Here is a 15293-nt window from a genome sequence, read left to right on the forward strand (position 1 = left end):
TATCTTCTGCTTATGGATCAAATTTTCCTGCTTTTTTTCATCTGGGAATTTTTGTTTGTTTGTTTGTTTGTTTTGATGCTGAAATTATTTATTTTACTTATTTGATTGCTAGGGTTTGAGGTATGTTATGGATTGAATTCTGGGCCTTCCTCCCCCAAATTCATATGTTGAGGTCTTAACCTCCAGCACTTAAGAATGTGAACTTCTTTGGAAATAGGGTCATTACAGGTGTAATTATGTAAGTTAAGGTGAGGTCCTGCTGAAGTAGAATAGATCCCTAATTCAGTATGACTCTTGTTCTTATTAAAGGAGGAGATTCGGATCCAGGCACACATACGGAATATCGTGTGAGCATGAAGATGACCATCTACAAGTTTAGGCAAGAGTCCAGGGAACAGATCCCTCCCTCAGAGCCTTTGGTTGGAACCAAGCCTTACAACACCTTGATCTAGGACTTCCAGACTCCAGAAAAGTAAGACAATGTATTCTAGTTGTTTAAGTCACCCACATTCTAGTACTTTGTTATCATAGCACTAGCACACTAAGGCGATGTATTCTATTAGAAATCATTGGCTTTTATTCTAGAAGTTACTTAAGTTACTTGTGAATCAGTGTGATCATTTTCAAGAATGTTTTTTCATCTCCGGTAGGGTAGATTTGGAATAAGCTTTACTCTAGGGCTAGTTGAACCCTATTACTGAGGCATGGCTTCTTGGTTGATTCCATTGTGTATTCTGTGTATTAAAGAAGACTCCACTCTGGCTTGTTCGGACTCATATATATCTTGGATCTGTGTGGCTCTAGTAACTGTCCAGCTCACAACTCATCAACCCTTCATGTGGCTGTAAACATGGAGTTTACTCTTTGCCCATGCAGCCTCGTATTCAGCAACAAACTCATGGGGAACTGTACTCAGGTTCCTGGGGCTGTTTATCCAGTTTTAATGCTGGCGTTTCATATTGCAAGTTCTATCTGCCTCAGCCTTCACACACTCTTAGATTTGTCTATCACTCGCTGAGAAGTTTTAAAGTATCCGAGACAGTTGCAGCTTAGATTTCAAAGCTTATTGACCATGAACTAACTACAATTTATCCTTATTGTCTTATTGCTTAACTAAAAATAATCTTAGGGCATAATAAATGTAAAATGTATAGCTCTGGATAGCTAATAGTTCCACTGCACTCTTTAAAGTTCATATCTTTTCTGATGTATATTTTTTTCCTGTTGTCAACCATATTTTGAGAGAAGTAATAACCAAGTAGTATACTAAAATGGAATGGCTGCATTAACAGTCAGTGAAACTGTCTATGTGACATTAAAGGTAAAGAATACTAAAAAATTTACTTAATTGGAAAGCATGATTTAAGGTAAGTAAATGGAACATAAAAAGGAATTTTTAAAATGCAAAAATGTGTTGTCAAAGGATGGATTTGCAGATCATTTCTTTAGCTGTATTGACAATCTTAACTTCATATATATATATGTATATGTATATATATATATACATACATATATACACACACACATATGAGTTAGAGTTAACAGCAACATCACAAAACTTTAATTCCTTGTTAAAGGATTCATGTTTTTAATTCTCAATTATTTGCTTTTTTTTTTTTTTTGCTATTTATTTTACTCTGTGCTTAAAATTCATCTTGAATACTTGTGGATTTGTGGTAGTAAGTAGTGTGAAACTGTGCTATCTAGAGAAGTCTTGTAATTTCTTTTTCTGGTAGTTTTATGAACATAGGAGAACTGCTGTTAATGGCTCAGACACTTCATTTCTTCCTCCACTTAAACAGTTTTCATTATTTTTTAGCTACTGCAAATGATTTTGGTTGATTAGTATTCTTAGTGGCAAACAGCAGGAACTTCTCAGGCTAATGTAAGCAGAGCCGTTTCTTACTGGAGTGTATTCAGTAGCTCCCAAATTCATTAGTGATGGGGAGGGGAGCTGAGGAAATTGATTTGTGGTTAAAGGTCTAGGAAAAATGTCCCACATCTGAAGAAAAGCAGCCACCATTGCTACTGGCACCAGTAGAAAACCCAAATGGCAGGAGTTCACCTTTATTGCAACTGTTTCTGCCACACATCAGAGATCCAACCTCGCGACTACAGCTCTCTCCAAAGGTGTTATTTATCTCTTTGCCATCTATAGAGTAAAATTAAATGTCTACGTCAAATCTGTTTCTGCATACCATTCATTTCAGAGTCAAAGTCTTTTGTGGAGGATTTTGATTGGGGGGTGGGGGGTTCCCCACCTCCCCCAAGAAAAAAGCAAGACACAAGATTTGAATTTTAAATTCTAATTTGAGGAGGCACAACTCAAAATGTAGAATCTTACCAACAGAGAAAAGCTAATCAAAAAATGACTGGCAGCCATGAAAGTGATGAATGAGCTAACCCTGTGACAGCTCTCTTTTAGGACTGACTCAGTTGCATGTCTTCTTATATCAAAAGGGAGGGAATGGTGACCCTGTAAATATGCCTGCAAATATTTTCATAATTAGCTAGGAGCCTCTGTTTTATAATATTCTTGGAGGTGTTCAATGATCGGTTCAAAGATCCCTGTCAATCTCAGGTTTTTTTTTTAGCTGATTTTCTTTTTAACGTTTTATTAATGTTTATTTATTTTTGAGAGAGAGAGAGAGAGAGGGAGGGAGCAAATGAGCAGGGGCGGGGGAGGGGCAGAGAGGAGGGAGACCCAGAACTTGAAGTGGACTCCAGGCTCCACGATGTCAGTGCAGAATCCGACATGGGGCTCAAACTCACGAACCGTGAGATCATGTCCTGAGCTGAAGTCAGGCACTTAACCGACTGAGTCACCTAGGCGCCCCTTAGCTGTTTTTCTTTCGTGTTTTACGTGCCAGTGATAAAGATAAATCATTGTTCCTACTCAGTTCTAGGGCATTTGTTTCAAGCAATGATGGTTTGATCTAAGTTTCACTTCCTGGAGTTACCAGTTTTCCTCTATTTCATCTTGTAAGAATACAGCTCAACTTTTGCTGCTGCATTTCAGGTTTGGCATTCAAAAGGTAAAGAGCTGATAAATGGAGGCAACCTGGCAAACAGCAGAGAGAGTGATTAGGACACTGACGTGCTGGAGTGGCTGTCAAGGCACATATTCGGTGCCATTCCTAAAGTGGTGCGGACTAGAGAGAGGAGGTGAGGTAGAACATGCCAAGATGTATAAAAACTAGGAATTGAAGGAGTTAAGCAGAACTGTGAAAGGGAATAAAACAAAAATCACCAGGCTGAAACTTAGAAAGATGTGAATTTGGATAGAAAAATCCCAGGGGCCAGGGAGAAATGTTTTCTTGGGTTGAAGATTTGTAAGTCTAAGAGTTTCACACATGAACCAGTAGGGCAAAGAATAAATAAATGTGGATTATTAGTGTCTGTGTTCTGATTTCTACTAATGGGCTAGTGAGACCTTAAAGTGCTGATTAAATATCACTGATTACATTATTGCCAACCAGGAGGGATGTGATATGACACCTTACACATGAGCAGAGAGATCTCCCAAATTCATCCCATTTAAGGACTGTGATACCATAGACCCTCCAAGCCTCCAAAGGAATCTGCTTTTCCTCTATAAAGAGAAAATCTTTTTTTTTCAACATTTTTTTTTATTTTTTTGATTTAAATTCAAGTTAGTTGACATACAGTGTAGTCTTGGCTTCAGGCGTAGAATCCGGTGATTCAGCTCTTACATATGTTACCCGGTGCTTATCATAACAAGTGCCTTCCCTAATACCCATCACCCCCTTCCCCATGCCTCCTTCCCCTCCAGGAACCCTCAGTTTGTTCTCTGTATTTAAGAGTCTCTTATGGTTTGCCTCCCTCTTTGTTTTTATTTGACTTTTCCTTTCCTTCCCTTATGTTCATCTGTTGTGTTTCTTAAAGTTCACATATGAAGTCATATGAAATTTATCTTTCTCTGAGTAACTTATTATACTTAGCATAATACACTCTAGTTCCATCCATGTTGTTTCAAATGGCAAGATTTCATTTATTTCATCCATTGTGTGTGTGTGTGTATTCCATTGTGTGTGTGTGTGTATATGTGTATATATATATATATATATGCATATATATACACATACATATATATATGTATCTACCACATCTTCTGTATCCATTCATCAAGAGAAAATCTTTTTTTAACTTTGCTTAACTGCAAATAATTGTATTAAATATTAGATGATTTCATTGATTAATTTATAGATATAAATTTTTATCTATAGATCTATATTAATTTATAGATATAAAATTTATAGATATAATTTATAAGTATAGATATATATTTGTTATAGAGATGACAGAATCATAGAATGAAAAGACCACAGAGATGACCTAGTTAAATCTTATTCCATAATTTAATAAATTAAAAAATAAGAAAGTGGGAGCCCATTGGTAACAGTGACATACCTAGTGGGGGGCAGGACCAGGTCTTGTCCGAGGTAAACAGACTTCTAGTTACTTCCAATGCACTTTACTGCTAAGATATATATTAACTACCTAAAAGATCAAAGAATTGGATTGCACATATCACTGATGTTATTGTTCAGTTGAAAAGCTATGGCTAAATTTACCGAAGCATTATAGATCTCTCCATACTGTAAGTTACAGTAATGTGTCATAGTTAATAGTTGTCACTCTTGTCGATACTGTCTACCTGGCTTCTGAGGGTGCTACTCATTGTCTCCTCTGCTGTCAGAATCATTTCTTTACGTGGAAAAACCAGTTTTCTGGAAACTACATGCTGAATTGATACACTGGTTGTACCCAAGCTTCGTGATGCTGCCATACTGCTAGAAGCTTTTCCCTGAGACCCACTGAGGGGTGCAAGACTCTGCCTTCTTCATGCGACCCTTCTGTGTCAGTGTTTTTTTGGGGGAATAGCTATGCTTAATTATAAGGCTCTTATTCATTCCCTACATTTGTCCAGTTCTGATGAACTATTTTTTATTCACAAAGCATTTTTTGGGGTGTATAGAATGATTAGTTTTCACTATTTCCTTTTCAGAAGTCCCATCTCATCTTTTATGCTATATGCTTTTAAATTGTGCTGATAAAATCACTGAAAATTTGGCTGCAAAATGTTGAGGCAGAGCCAATACCAGCCCAGACTTTCAGCGAGATATCTTTGACCTGGGGGAGGACTTTGAAAGTTAATAAAATCACCTAGCGGCCTTTATTTTACAGTGAAGTTTGTGAAATATTCTCCTATCACCTTGGTGGTAGATTTAACCCATTTTATTCAAACTGGATCCAGATTTCATAAAATTCAATATGGGAAAGCAAACCTAATTATGAAACACATAAATTAAGAAGTAATTATTTGCATGACAAATCCATTATTAGACTCTCGATGTGAAGTCCATCTATGACAGAGGGATTCTTTTATGTAAATATTAGCACTTTTGAATTTACTTTCAGATTATGAATTGTTTGTCAGACTGATTAGTTGGTTATTCGGGAGACGATTGCAAGCTTGAGAAAAACTTAACATAAGACTTCAGTGCTAAACTGATAGAAGAATAATTATATGTAAAAAAAGAGATCCTCTGAAATTTTCACGTGTCAGTGGGAAACTGACATGGTCCCTGGATATTATTTAATAGATCATAATGTGTTTGGGGAGCGAGATTAAAACAGTATCCATAAAATTCCATAACCCTTGGCAAGCTACTGGAGAATGAGATATAGGGGGAAGAAGGTACATACACAAACACCCCCAGGGAGTACAGATAAATATAGACTAAAGGAAAAGCAGTTAGAAACAGCATGCTTCATTTGCTGAGTACTCACTAATAAGCAAATACATAAACATGAGAGTAGTGGATCATATACTCTGTTTTGGGGGAAAGGTAAGATTCTGGTAATCTTTCAAGGATTGTTACTTTCTAGCAACCTTTAGACTCAGGTGCTTTCTGAATCACCTGGGCGATGGCTCTGTTTCCACGTTGCTACTCAGGGAAAAATATGTTTTTCATATTGCTCATCTCTTCACTATAATGGAAAAATGCAGAAACTCTGTCTGAACATGGACAGAAAGTACTGACTTCATTTATACTAAATATTTACATGGCACAGAATGGAAAATGGTAACTGCATGGCTCATATTATTAAATTATCAGAACATATTGTATTTAAATTAATTGGGTAAATTCTTGAAGTGGGTAATTTCTTAAGGTGAATTCATCCAGTTTGACTGTCGACACTTAAGTATATGGTTGCTTTTCTTAGAGCGGAGGTCTCTTGAGGCAGTAAATAACGAGAGCGTACTAGCTTTGAAAATGTGGATAAGTCAGGGATTTTGTTTGTTTGTTTTTACTTATTTTGCCTATTTAAAAAAGGGGGTGGTGTTATCCATTTGCCATGTTACAAGTTTTTCAAAAATAGTGCATTAAGATACTTAACACATTAGAGATTTACAGTATACATATCATGTAAATGATTATATTATTATCACGTGCTGATATAATAGTTACCATTACTATGAAACCAGTAATTCTCAACCTTGTCATCTTTAAGGAACCATTGAATTAATTTTTCCTTGTAGACTCTACGATTTAGGATTCTGTCAATAAAAACTACTTATATGAAGTAACAATTGATTCCTTTTTAATATTTAAAAGTCACTGCTATTCACAATTGTTAACTAGAGATTTCAATAAGCATTAATTAGCCAGATTGTCAGAGTGAGTTAACATAATCTTAGTACAAAGAAATCCAGTGCTGTGTGGAGCCTCTATAGCTGTATCTTTTCTAAAAGTACAATTTCTCTTAAGTCTTTTAAATTTGGAAAAAGCACTCCAAATTCTTTTGATACCTTGATGAATCTCTAGTGGCTCAGAGACCCCATATTGGGAACTAGTGAATAAGGTGGAATGCCTTTAGGGTACTGTAAGGATTTTTGAGAGTACATAATAGTTCAGGAAACTCATCAGTATGTATTAAAACTACACAGGGAGAACTGTCAGGCTTCTAGAAGCCAATAACATATCAAAGAGACAAACTATCTGCTGCTAGGGTACAGGCTGACGTGAATAAATTTCAGACTGTGGGAAATATGGGCAGACCTAACAGTAAGAAGGTTGCTGAGCATACACAATGCATGACTGATTGCAGGAGCCAATTGGTGTGCCTCCTGATAGCCAAGACAGCAGGTCCCAGGACACTGGCATATGTGATAAATCTGACTTCTTCAGAGAGCATAAAATGCCTGCTCTCATTCTTAGACTAAAAAGAATAAATCTTTAAACATCATTTGCATTCAAGTGAAAACTCTAAAGGATCTCTCAGAGGTGTTTCAGAGAATGGCACAGAGCAGTACACGTTGTTTTGTGCTGCCAGTATCAGAGAAAAGAAGAGAAAATGCCCCATCAGAGAAAAGAGACGAGCCGGGCTTAGTTAGATGTGTAAGACTAAATTTCCAGTGATGGAGGGGACGATAGCTTATCGTGGAAATCCATAGCACTAATCCCTGAGCTTGGACTAACTCCAGGTTAGTTTAAATCCTTCAGCAGCTTATTGAGTATCAGTACTATCTGTGTGTACTTGGGCAATTTACTTACACTCTCGGAACCTTAGTTTTCTCATTGTAAACTTAGCATTATACTATACACTTAGAGAGTTACCATGAGTATTACAAGATGTCTAATACAGACTGGGTGCTCAATGATAATGAAGATTACGAAGACTATTTGTATATAACGAAACCAGCAAAGTGTAACCAGTCTCTTTTGCTATGCATTGGGATAATTACCTAATACTTGACTTTTTATTTCTTTGGCTGAGATATTCATCTCTTTCATTCCAAAACTGAAATCTCTAAATTGTAGAAAAAGTTGTGTCTTTTTAGTTTTTTTCTTTTTTTAATTTATCGAACTGAGAGATAGGTGGTCTAATTCCAGCATTAAGAGAGAGAGTTTTTTTTTTTAATTTTTTTAAATGTTCATTTATTTTTGAGACAGAGACAGACAGAGCATGAACGGGGGAGGGTCAGAGAGAGAGGGAGACACAGAATCCAAAGCAGGCTCCAGGCTCTGAGCTGTCAGCACAGAGCCTGACACGGGGCTCGAACTCATCAACCGTGAGATCGTGACCTGAGCTGAAGTCAGAGGCTCAACCAATTGAGCCACCCAGGTGCCCCAAGAGAGGGAGAAATTTAAGAGCAAGATAAGGAAAGTGTGTAGTTTCAAATTTTGATCCAGTAACATATTAGCAATATATGATTGACTATGTCTTATTATGCATTTTTTAGAATTCCAGATACTCTTAAGCTGGGATTTATCTGGTATTTAATATTACCCTCAATTGTGTTCCTATTAGTGCAGATAATAGAAGCTTACTGTATACCACTTCAAAACGAAAGATGAGTATTTCATATATTCTTAAAAATACTTGGAAAATCGCAGCAATGCAACATTTTGTGCATCATGGTTGGCTGTAAATTGTCAGTTACAGGCACTACATCAGAAAAAAAAGAGCCGAAGCAGTCTCTTATTAGCAAATGGAACAAAAAGAACTTAAGCATAATAGAAATAGCTCTAATATTTTTATAAGAGATGCTTATTATTTTCTTCAAGAAAAGAAAAATCACGGTTGGCATTGGTAACCATGAGCTACTTAAATCAGCACAATAAAAAATGGACCTGAGATTCTGTGCACTACAAAGATTGTAGATTTTAAATCTGGATAAACAAAGAAAACCAGAGATTATGGTGTTTTAGAGAAAAATGTATTAAACAGCATGGATCTAAAGGATTGTCTTTAGGGACATGCTGCATAAAAGCTCAGACGATTGAATGTCTTTGAGAAGATAGACCATAAAGACAAGTATCTAACAGGGTTTCCCATAAGAATTCTCAAAGATTTATAGCTTAAGAAAAATTTAAAGTGGAAAGAGTAGGAAAAGAAGAAAAATTAACTATTTAATAGGTACACTGTTCAATGTTGGTAAGAGCAACAAACATAAAATTAGGAGAAAATTAGAATACTATAAAAATGAAGATAAAATATTTATATGGAATTTTGTATTTATAATTTATGAAACATTTCCCCATATCTCCAAAAGTGGGTGTTATTTCCATCAATAAATAGAGGGGAAAACACATTGTGAAGAAAATGTGCGTTTGGTTAAATAAATTGTTGTGTAAAACCTCTTACCAGATTAAAAAAAAAAGACTCGAAAAGAGCCTTGCTCATGATTATTAAAAAGAAGCAAAACAGAAAACATACAAGCTGTAATTGTTTGAAAATTCAGACAGGCTAAGTATCTAGGCAGCACGTCTTTACAGTTGTGTGACTTCAAGCAAGTCCATGCAAAGGTGGTTTGCACAAATAATAAAAAGGTACAAGTTGGGGCGCCTGGGTGGCGCAGTCGGTTAAGCGTCCGACTTCGGCCAGGTCACGATCTCGCGGTCCGTGAGTTCGAGCCCTGCGTCGGGCTCTGGGCTGATGGCTCAGAGCCTGGAGCCTGTTTCCGATTCTGTGTCTCCCTCTCTCTCTGCCCCTCCCCCGTTCATGCTCTGTCTCTCTCTGTCCCAAAAATAAATAAACGTTGAAAAAAAAAATTAAAAAAAAATGTACAAGTGACCTATTAACAATTTCTCCTTTTGTTTTGGGGGGAAAACAGTAGCATTCAGAACAAAAGGTGAAAAGTATAATGGCCACAATGCTGTTATTGCTAATCCACGTTCCCAATACTGTCTACTCAATGGAAACGAATATTTTGTGCATAAACAGAAAACTTACGAATGCCATTCAGTTTAACTTGAAAAGTTGGTTATGATTAGCCTCGCTAACAATTTGATTAACTCTATATGTCCATAGAAGGGAGCATTAGCATGAAGGGTAATTTTAGGGAGGGTGGAGGGTAAATGCTTACAATATTTACTTTTTTATTATTTAAAACATTTTTTAATGTTTATTTATTTTTGAGACAGAGGATGAGCAGGGGAAGGAGCAGAGAGAGAGGGAGACACAGAATCCGAAGGAGGCTCCAGGCTCCGAGCTGTCAGCACAGAGCCTGACACAGGGCTCGAACTTACAAATGGTGAGATCATGACCTGACCTGAAGTCAGACACTTAACCAACTGAGCCACCCAGGCACCCCTATACTTAGAATATTTAAAGGGCTGCTTGTTGGATTTATGCAGGTTTTCTGGTAGTTTAGGGCTAAGGTAAAGGTGAGGTGATTGTGAGAAGAAGTTAACCCCATACAAGGGTGGACTTTCTATACTTAATGTGCTCAAGTAATAGAAGAGAAAATTTTAGCAAGTCTGCTAATATTGGGAGTATTTTACCAGAATCTGGATTACTATCTGCTGGGGAGATTTCAGATGGAATGCTTCCATTGTTTTTATTTATTCCAAAAATAATAGCTTAAATTCTGGAGTACCATGTTCTAGATAGCCTAAGCACATCAATCTCATTGAAGCAAAAATCTTTTCACTTAGGTGACATTGCCTACATTTTGCAGTTGCTACATTTGAGGCAATTTCTTAGCATTGCTTAATGTAACAGACTTGTTAGGTTGAAAACTGAGAATATAATCCAGGTGTTGGCGTACCACTAAGGTACTTGAGCACTCTGCCATGTGATCCTGCTTCCAAGATCCTCTATGCCATCGTAAATAGTACATCTATTTGGGGACACACACTGCAGCTGAGCTTTTTGGCTTTGTCAAAAGTAGTTGAAATAGAAAGTCAGTATTTGAATGTCCGTAGAGAGTGAAAAACACTCTCATATCTGTGTTGTCAATAACAGATGTCATATATATCTCTGTAAGCAGAACCATATTCCAATGGGATATGTTACATAGTTTCTTATTGTCCTTGTTGAAAATAAGGGGCAGTGTAAAGGCAGGGGAAAGTTAATTATTGTATGCTTTTGGAGTATATCTTATCTCTTTTATGGGAAGAGTTACAATATTAATAAAAGACGTATCACTTGTAGGGCACAAATATATTTTGCTTACGACTATGTTAAAACGACTTATCTGCACATATCCGTCATTTAAAGAGTAGCAGCTGAGGAGTGTTTGGTGACAGGTGGTTATCAATCTGGAACTAAAAATTAACTGTGGGTGAGTAATTCTCAAATAGATAATAATCATGTAGCTCATTGAAAGTTTACATGATATAAATACATATTACTATATCTGCCTATCTGTAAAGATAAGAAAAGCAAACCTTTATAATGGTGAAACTAAAAACACTGTTTATAGATTTAGATCAGAATTACAAAAGTAATCGCAGAATATAGATCATTATACTGAAAAGCGCTACCAGTATAGAGAAGTCTTAACATTTTTTTTTAGAGATTTTGGTTGGCTTTTATTATTTCCGGAGCTACTGATGAAGCTAAAGAAAAAAATTAATTAATTCACTAGCTCATTCAGAAAACAAATGATGCAGGCTGTTGTGTGGACAAAGAAATGATTAGCAGTTAGGACAACTGGTTTCTATCGCAGAATCTCTCACTAACTAGTTTATGTTTGTGGCAAGGATGTTTATTTCTCAGTTCTTAGTTAGGCCCTTTGATTCTAAAATTAGCAAGCTTACTTTAGTGCCTGTTACATGCAAAGCAAGTTAATTGCTCTGTACATTGCCAGTCACATTTAGGAGAAAATTTCTTTCTATGTGTTAATACCAGGCAAAGTCTTGCATATGAGTAAAAAGATATGTCTAGGTTTTTTTTTTTTCTTCACCAGGAGATACACAGATGGTCACATCAGTGTATAGTGTTTATTCCTTATTTACTATCAGGCTGTAGGAGTTGTGGATAGATAGCTAGACCAGTCTATGACTGTTTTATGGCTATCCAGAAGCAATTATATGAACGACACAATGGGTATGTTCTTTTGTGGAATCTGCAAGTCATTTTAATAGGAAAATAAGACACGTGAAAGTACATTAAGTCCATTAGACCAACTTGGGTGCCTAAGTGTGCCACCACACATCCGGTGTACCCAAATGGAAACAGAAGGTCATCTGCTGATCACTGAACAGAGCATCGGCTGTAATTTAAGAATGTTGCTGACTTTTAAAATGTGTCTAGCAACTGCATTAGACACCACATTGGCCTCTAAGGGAATGTTAATACGACACAAGCTGCATATGAAACTCTTCCCTCTGTAAAAGAACTTTCTGAGTACATCTAGAGGAAAGGCATTTTTTTCCCCCTATCAAATGAAATAGCCTGACTTAGTCAGAAAGAGGAAAAGAAAGCTTTTGGACGCAGCCAAACATTTCTAGAACAGCTCTTTCGCGTCAACTGACATGGGGATGGCAGAACAATGAAAGAGAGAAAACTTAACACAATATGGTGGTGGCCAGGAGCCAGGAAAGCACATTTTGCCACCCCTTACTCATTATTGCTCCCCTAAACACACCAGATGGGGCGGCTTCATCAATGTCAGACCTGCTGTTACCATCAGAGAATTTCCTTATCAGTGGGTTTGGAATGGACACCTCAGCCCCCTCTGAGTAGCCGACAGGCAGATTCATCCATTTCAAATATCACTAGCTTCACACTTTAGGGAGGAGTGCTCCAGTTAGGACCCAGGTGGGGAGGTCAGCAGGCTGACATGGATGGGGTGGGAGCTCTCTGCTCATCTGAGGGTCCTTTGCCTCCTATGTGAACATTTGGTTCAGAAATATGCATACAATTGGTATTAGTAGATTTGTCTTGGAGAAAGGAAAGCATGACAACATTTGGGGGCTGTAAAAGGGCTATTCAGGATTGTATTCTATCTAGAGTATAATTGAATCATTAAATATATGTGCATTTCTAACTAAGTTTTGTATAAAACAATAAAGGATTCATGTTCTACCTTGGAGTCCACCTATGGGTTCATTCATGGGTGCTCATGTATTCATTAAATGTATACACCTGTCAGAGCTGCTTTAGTTGCTGAAGACATGATAATGCAAAGAAGAGGTCGCTGTCCTCATTGTACAAGAGTATCTAAGCACAAGATACTTTGGAATTAACAATAGAGAAGCCTAAGATGTTTGAGACACCCTAGGGAATTGGATTTTACCTTGGTACTGTACAACATTCAGGTGTTCTGGGGAAAAACATTCCAGACAGAAAAATACAGCAAGTTCAAGGGTCTCAAAGTGACAAAGAATACTGTAATTTGTGAAATGCAGAAAAGACCCTTATATTTGAAATCTAGAATGGGAATCTAGAATTGAAATGTAGAAATAATCTGTTTGCGGCCAGATGTGTATGTAGGGGCCAGGCTATTACAAGGCTTTGGGATCGAGTTTAAGATTTTGTGATGTTTTTCCAACAGGAATGCTAAGTAACTGTAGGTATTTTTTTTTAATGTTTATTTATTTTGCGAGAGAGAGCGAGAGCGAGCTGTGTGTGGGAACGGGAGAAGCAGAGAGAGAGGGAGAGCAAGAATCCCAAGCCGGTGCAGAGCCTGATGTGGGGGCTCAATTCCTCGAACTGTGAGATCATGACCTGAGCTGGAACCAAGAGTCAGACACTCAACCAACTGAGTCACCCAGGTGCCCCAACTGTAGGGGTTTAAGTGGGAGAGATACAATGTGTGTCTTCAACAGAAGGTATCTTGCCTGCACAATAGAAGGATGGACTGAGCAGAGCAAGGGCGCATAGTGAAAGGCCAGGAGGAGATGGTTCCAATGGTCTTGATTAGAAATGATGATGGTTTGGACTAGGGAGCCACAGTGTGGATGGAAAGAAGTGACAGATTCTGGACATGATTGGATTGTAGAATTGCACTGAAACTGGTTATAGTCTAGTAGGACACAAGATGTATGAACAATTAATATAATTTAATTTAGTTTAGTTTAGTTTAATTTCATTTAATTTTATTTTTTTAACGTTTATTTATTTTTGAGACAGAGAGAGACAGAGCATGAACAGGGGAGGGGCAGAGAGAGAGGGAGACATAGAATCTGAAACGGGCTCCAGGCTCTGAGCTGTCAGCACAGAGCCCAACGCGGGGCTCAAACTCACGGATCGTGAGATCATGACCTGAGCCGAAGTCGGACGCTTAACCGACTGAGCCACCCAGGCGCCCCTGAACAATTAATTTTAAAATAGTGTGATGTGTAGAAGTCAACAAGTAACAAGAACAATATAATCTTAGATGTGTATGTTGTTAATTTGCATACTATCCCCTGATGCCTCAGGGTTGTGAACTGAAGAAAGCTCAAAGTGAATTGGAAACAGCAGGAAATCTAGGGTTTGGTCTCTGCTGAAGAAGGAAAAGGAATGAAGATTTGCATTTATTGAGCTCCTATTATGTGACAGTCACTGTAGTCAGTGTTCTCAAAACAATCTCAACTAAGTTTCATATTCCTGAAAAGAAAGTCTTCTTATTCACACTTGACAGATGATAAAACAGATGCAAGTAAGTCAACAGTGTAAGTTACAGCCACTTGGTGGCCAAGCCAGGATGAAAACCCACATCTGATTTTAAATCGAATTATTTCCCCTATACCTTGTCTCACATTCTCATAGGGAAGATTGGAGAGATCAACAGAGCCGAGGTCAGGTGTATACAACAGGGCTTTTTCCAAAGTGTCATACATTTTACACCAGTGCTAAATAAGCAAATTTTCAGTGGGAGAAGGATGGATAAATGATTTAAAATTTTTAAAAATTGTGTATTTATTTTAAATATATTATAAACAGTGGAACTAGCATATATAGCTAGCTCATGATTCTGCAAACGTTAACACCTAAGATGAGTCTGATGCTTTTAAGGTGAACACACTGAGTCAATTAAAAGAAAAAATATTAAGTAAATAATAATAGTAGTGGTATGTTGATAGGACAAAAATTCTGAGGGTGGCAGGTCACACGAAGGGCTACATTAACCAGGATTAATCCACCACAATTTGTTTCAGTTGGCATTTGTTTCCAAAATACTGTAAAGAACCTATTACATATATATATTTTATTGTCTCCCAGCAGTATGACCCTTGCAAGGATCTCCTTCTTTTTGAGATAGAATGAGTGAGTCATACTGTAGACGGGCATTTGGTTGGTGTCCCTCAAAGTCCCCACTGGTGTTACAGATGCTTCAATGACTTTATACTCTCCTTGCCCTTGACCAAGAATGTCATCTGTCACCAAAATCAGAAGTGTACCTTCAGAAAGGAAGGTTTGCTTCCTCTGGTTGGTCACAAAGGACTAGTGTATGTGGCGGAAGTCCCATGAGGAGGACACCAAGGCTGTCCTTAGACCTGACAGTCCTAAGCCGAACACAGCCTTTGCCACTTCCTTAGCCTGCTGGA

At 37.5% G+C, this 15293-nt stretch overlaps 1 long non-coding RNA gene across 1 annotated transcript in view; it reads left to right on the forward strand.

Moving 5' to 3' along the window:
- Positions 1-15293, forward strand: part of LOC123607954 — a 309936-nt gene that overhangs the window by 143371 nt on the left and 151272 nt on the right. Inside the window, exon 3 of the long non-coding RNA XR_006717002.1 lies at positions 310-472. This is a non-coding gene — a long non-coding RNA (uncharacterized LOC123607954). The remainder of the gene's footprint in view (positions 1-309; positions 473-15293) is intronic.

This window comes from Leopardus geoffroyi, chromosome B2 (assembly GCF_018350155.1).
Source record: "Leopardus geoffroyi isolate Oge1 chromosome B2, O.geoffroyi_Oge1_pat1.0, whole genome shotgun sequence".
Classification (NCBI taxonomy): Eukaryota; Metazoa; Chordata; class Mammalia; order Carnivora; family Felidae; genus Leopardus; species Leopardus geoffroyi.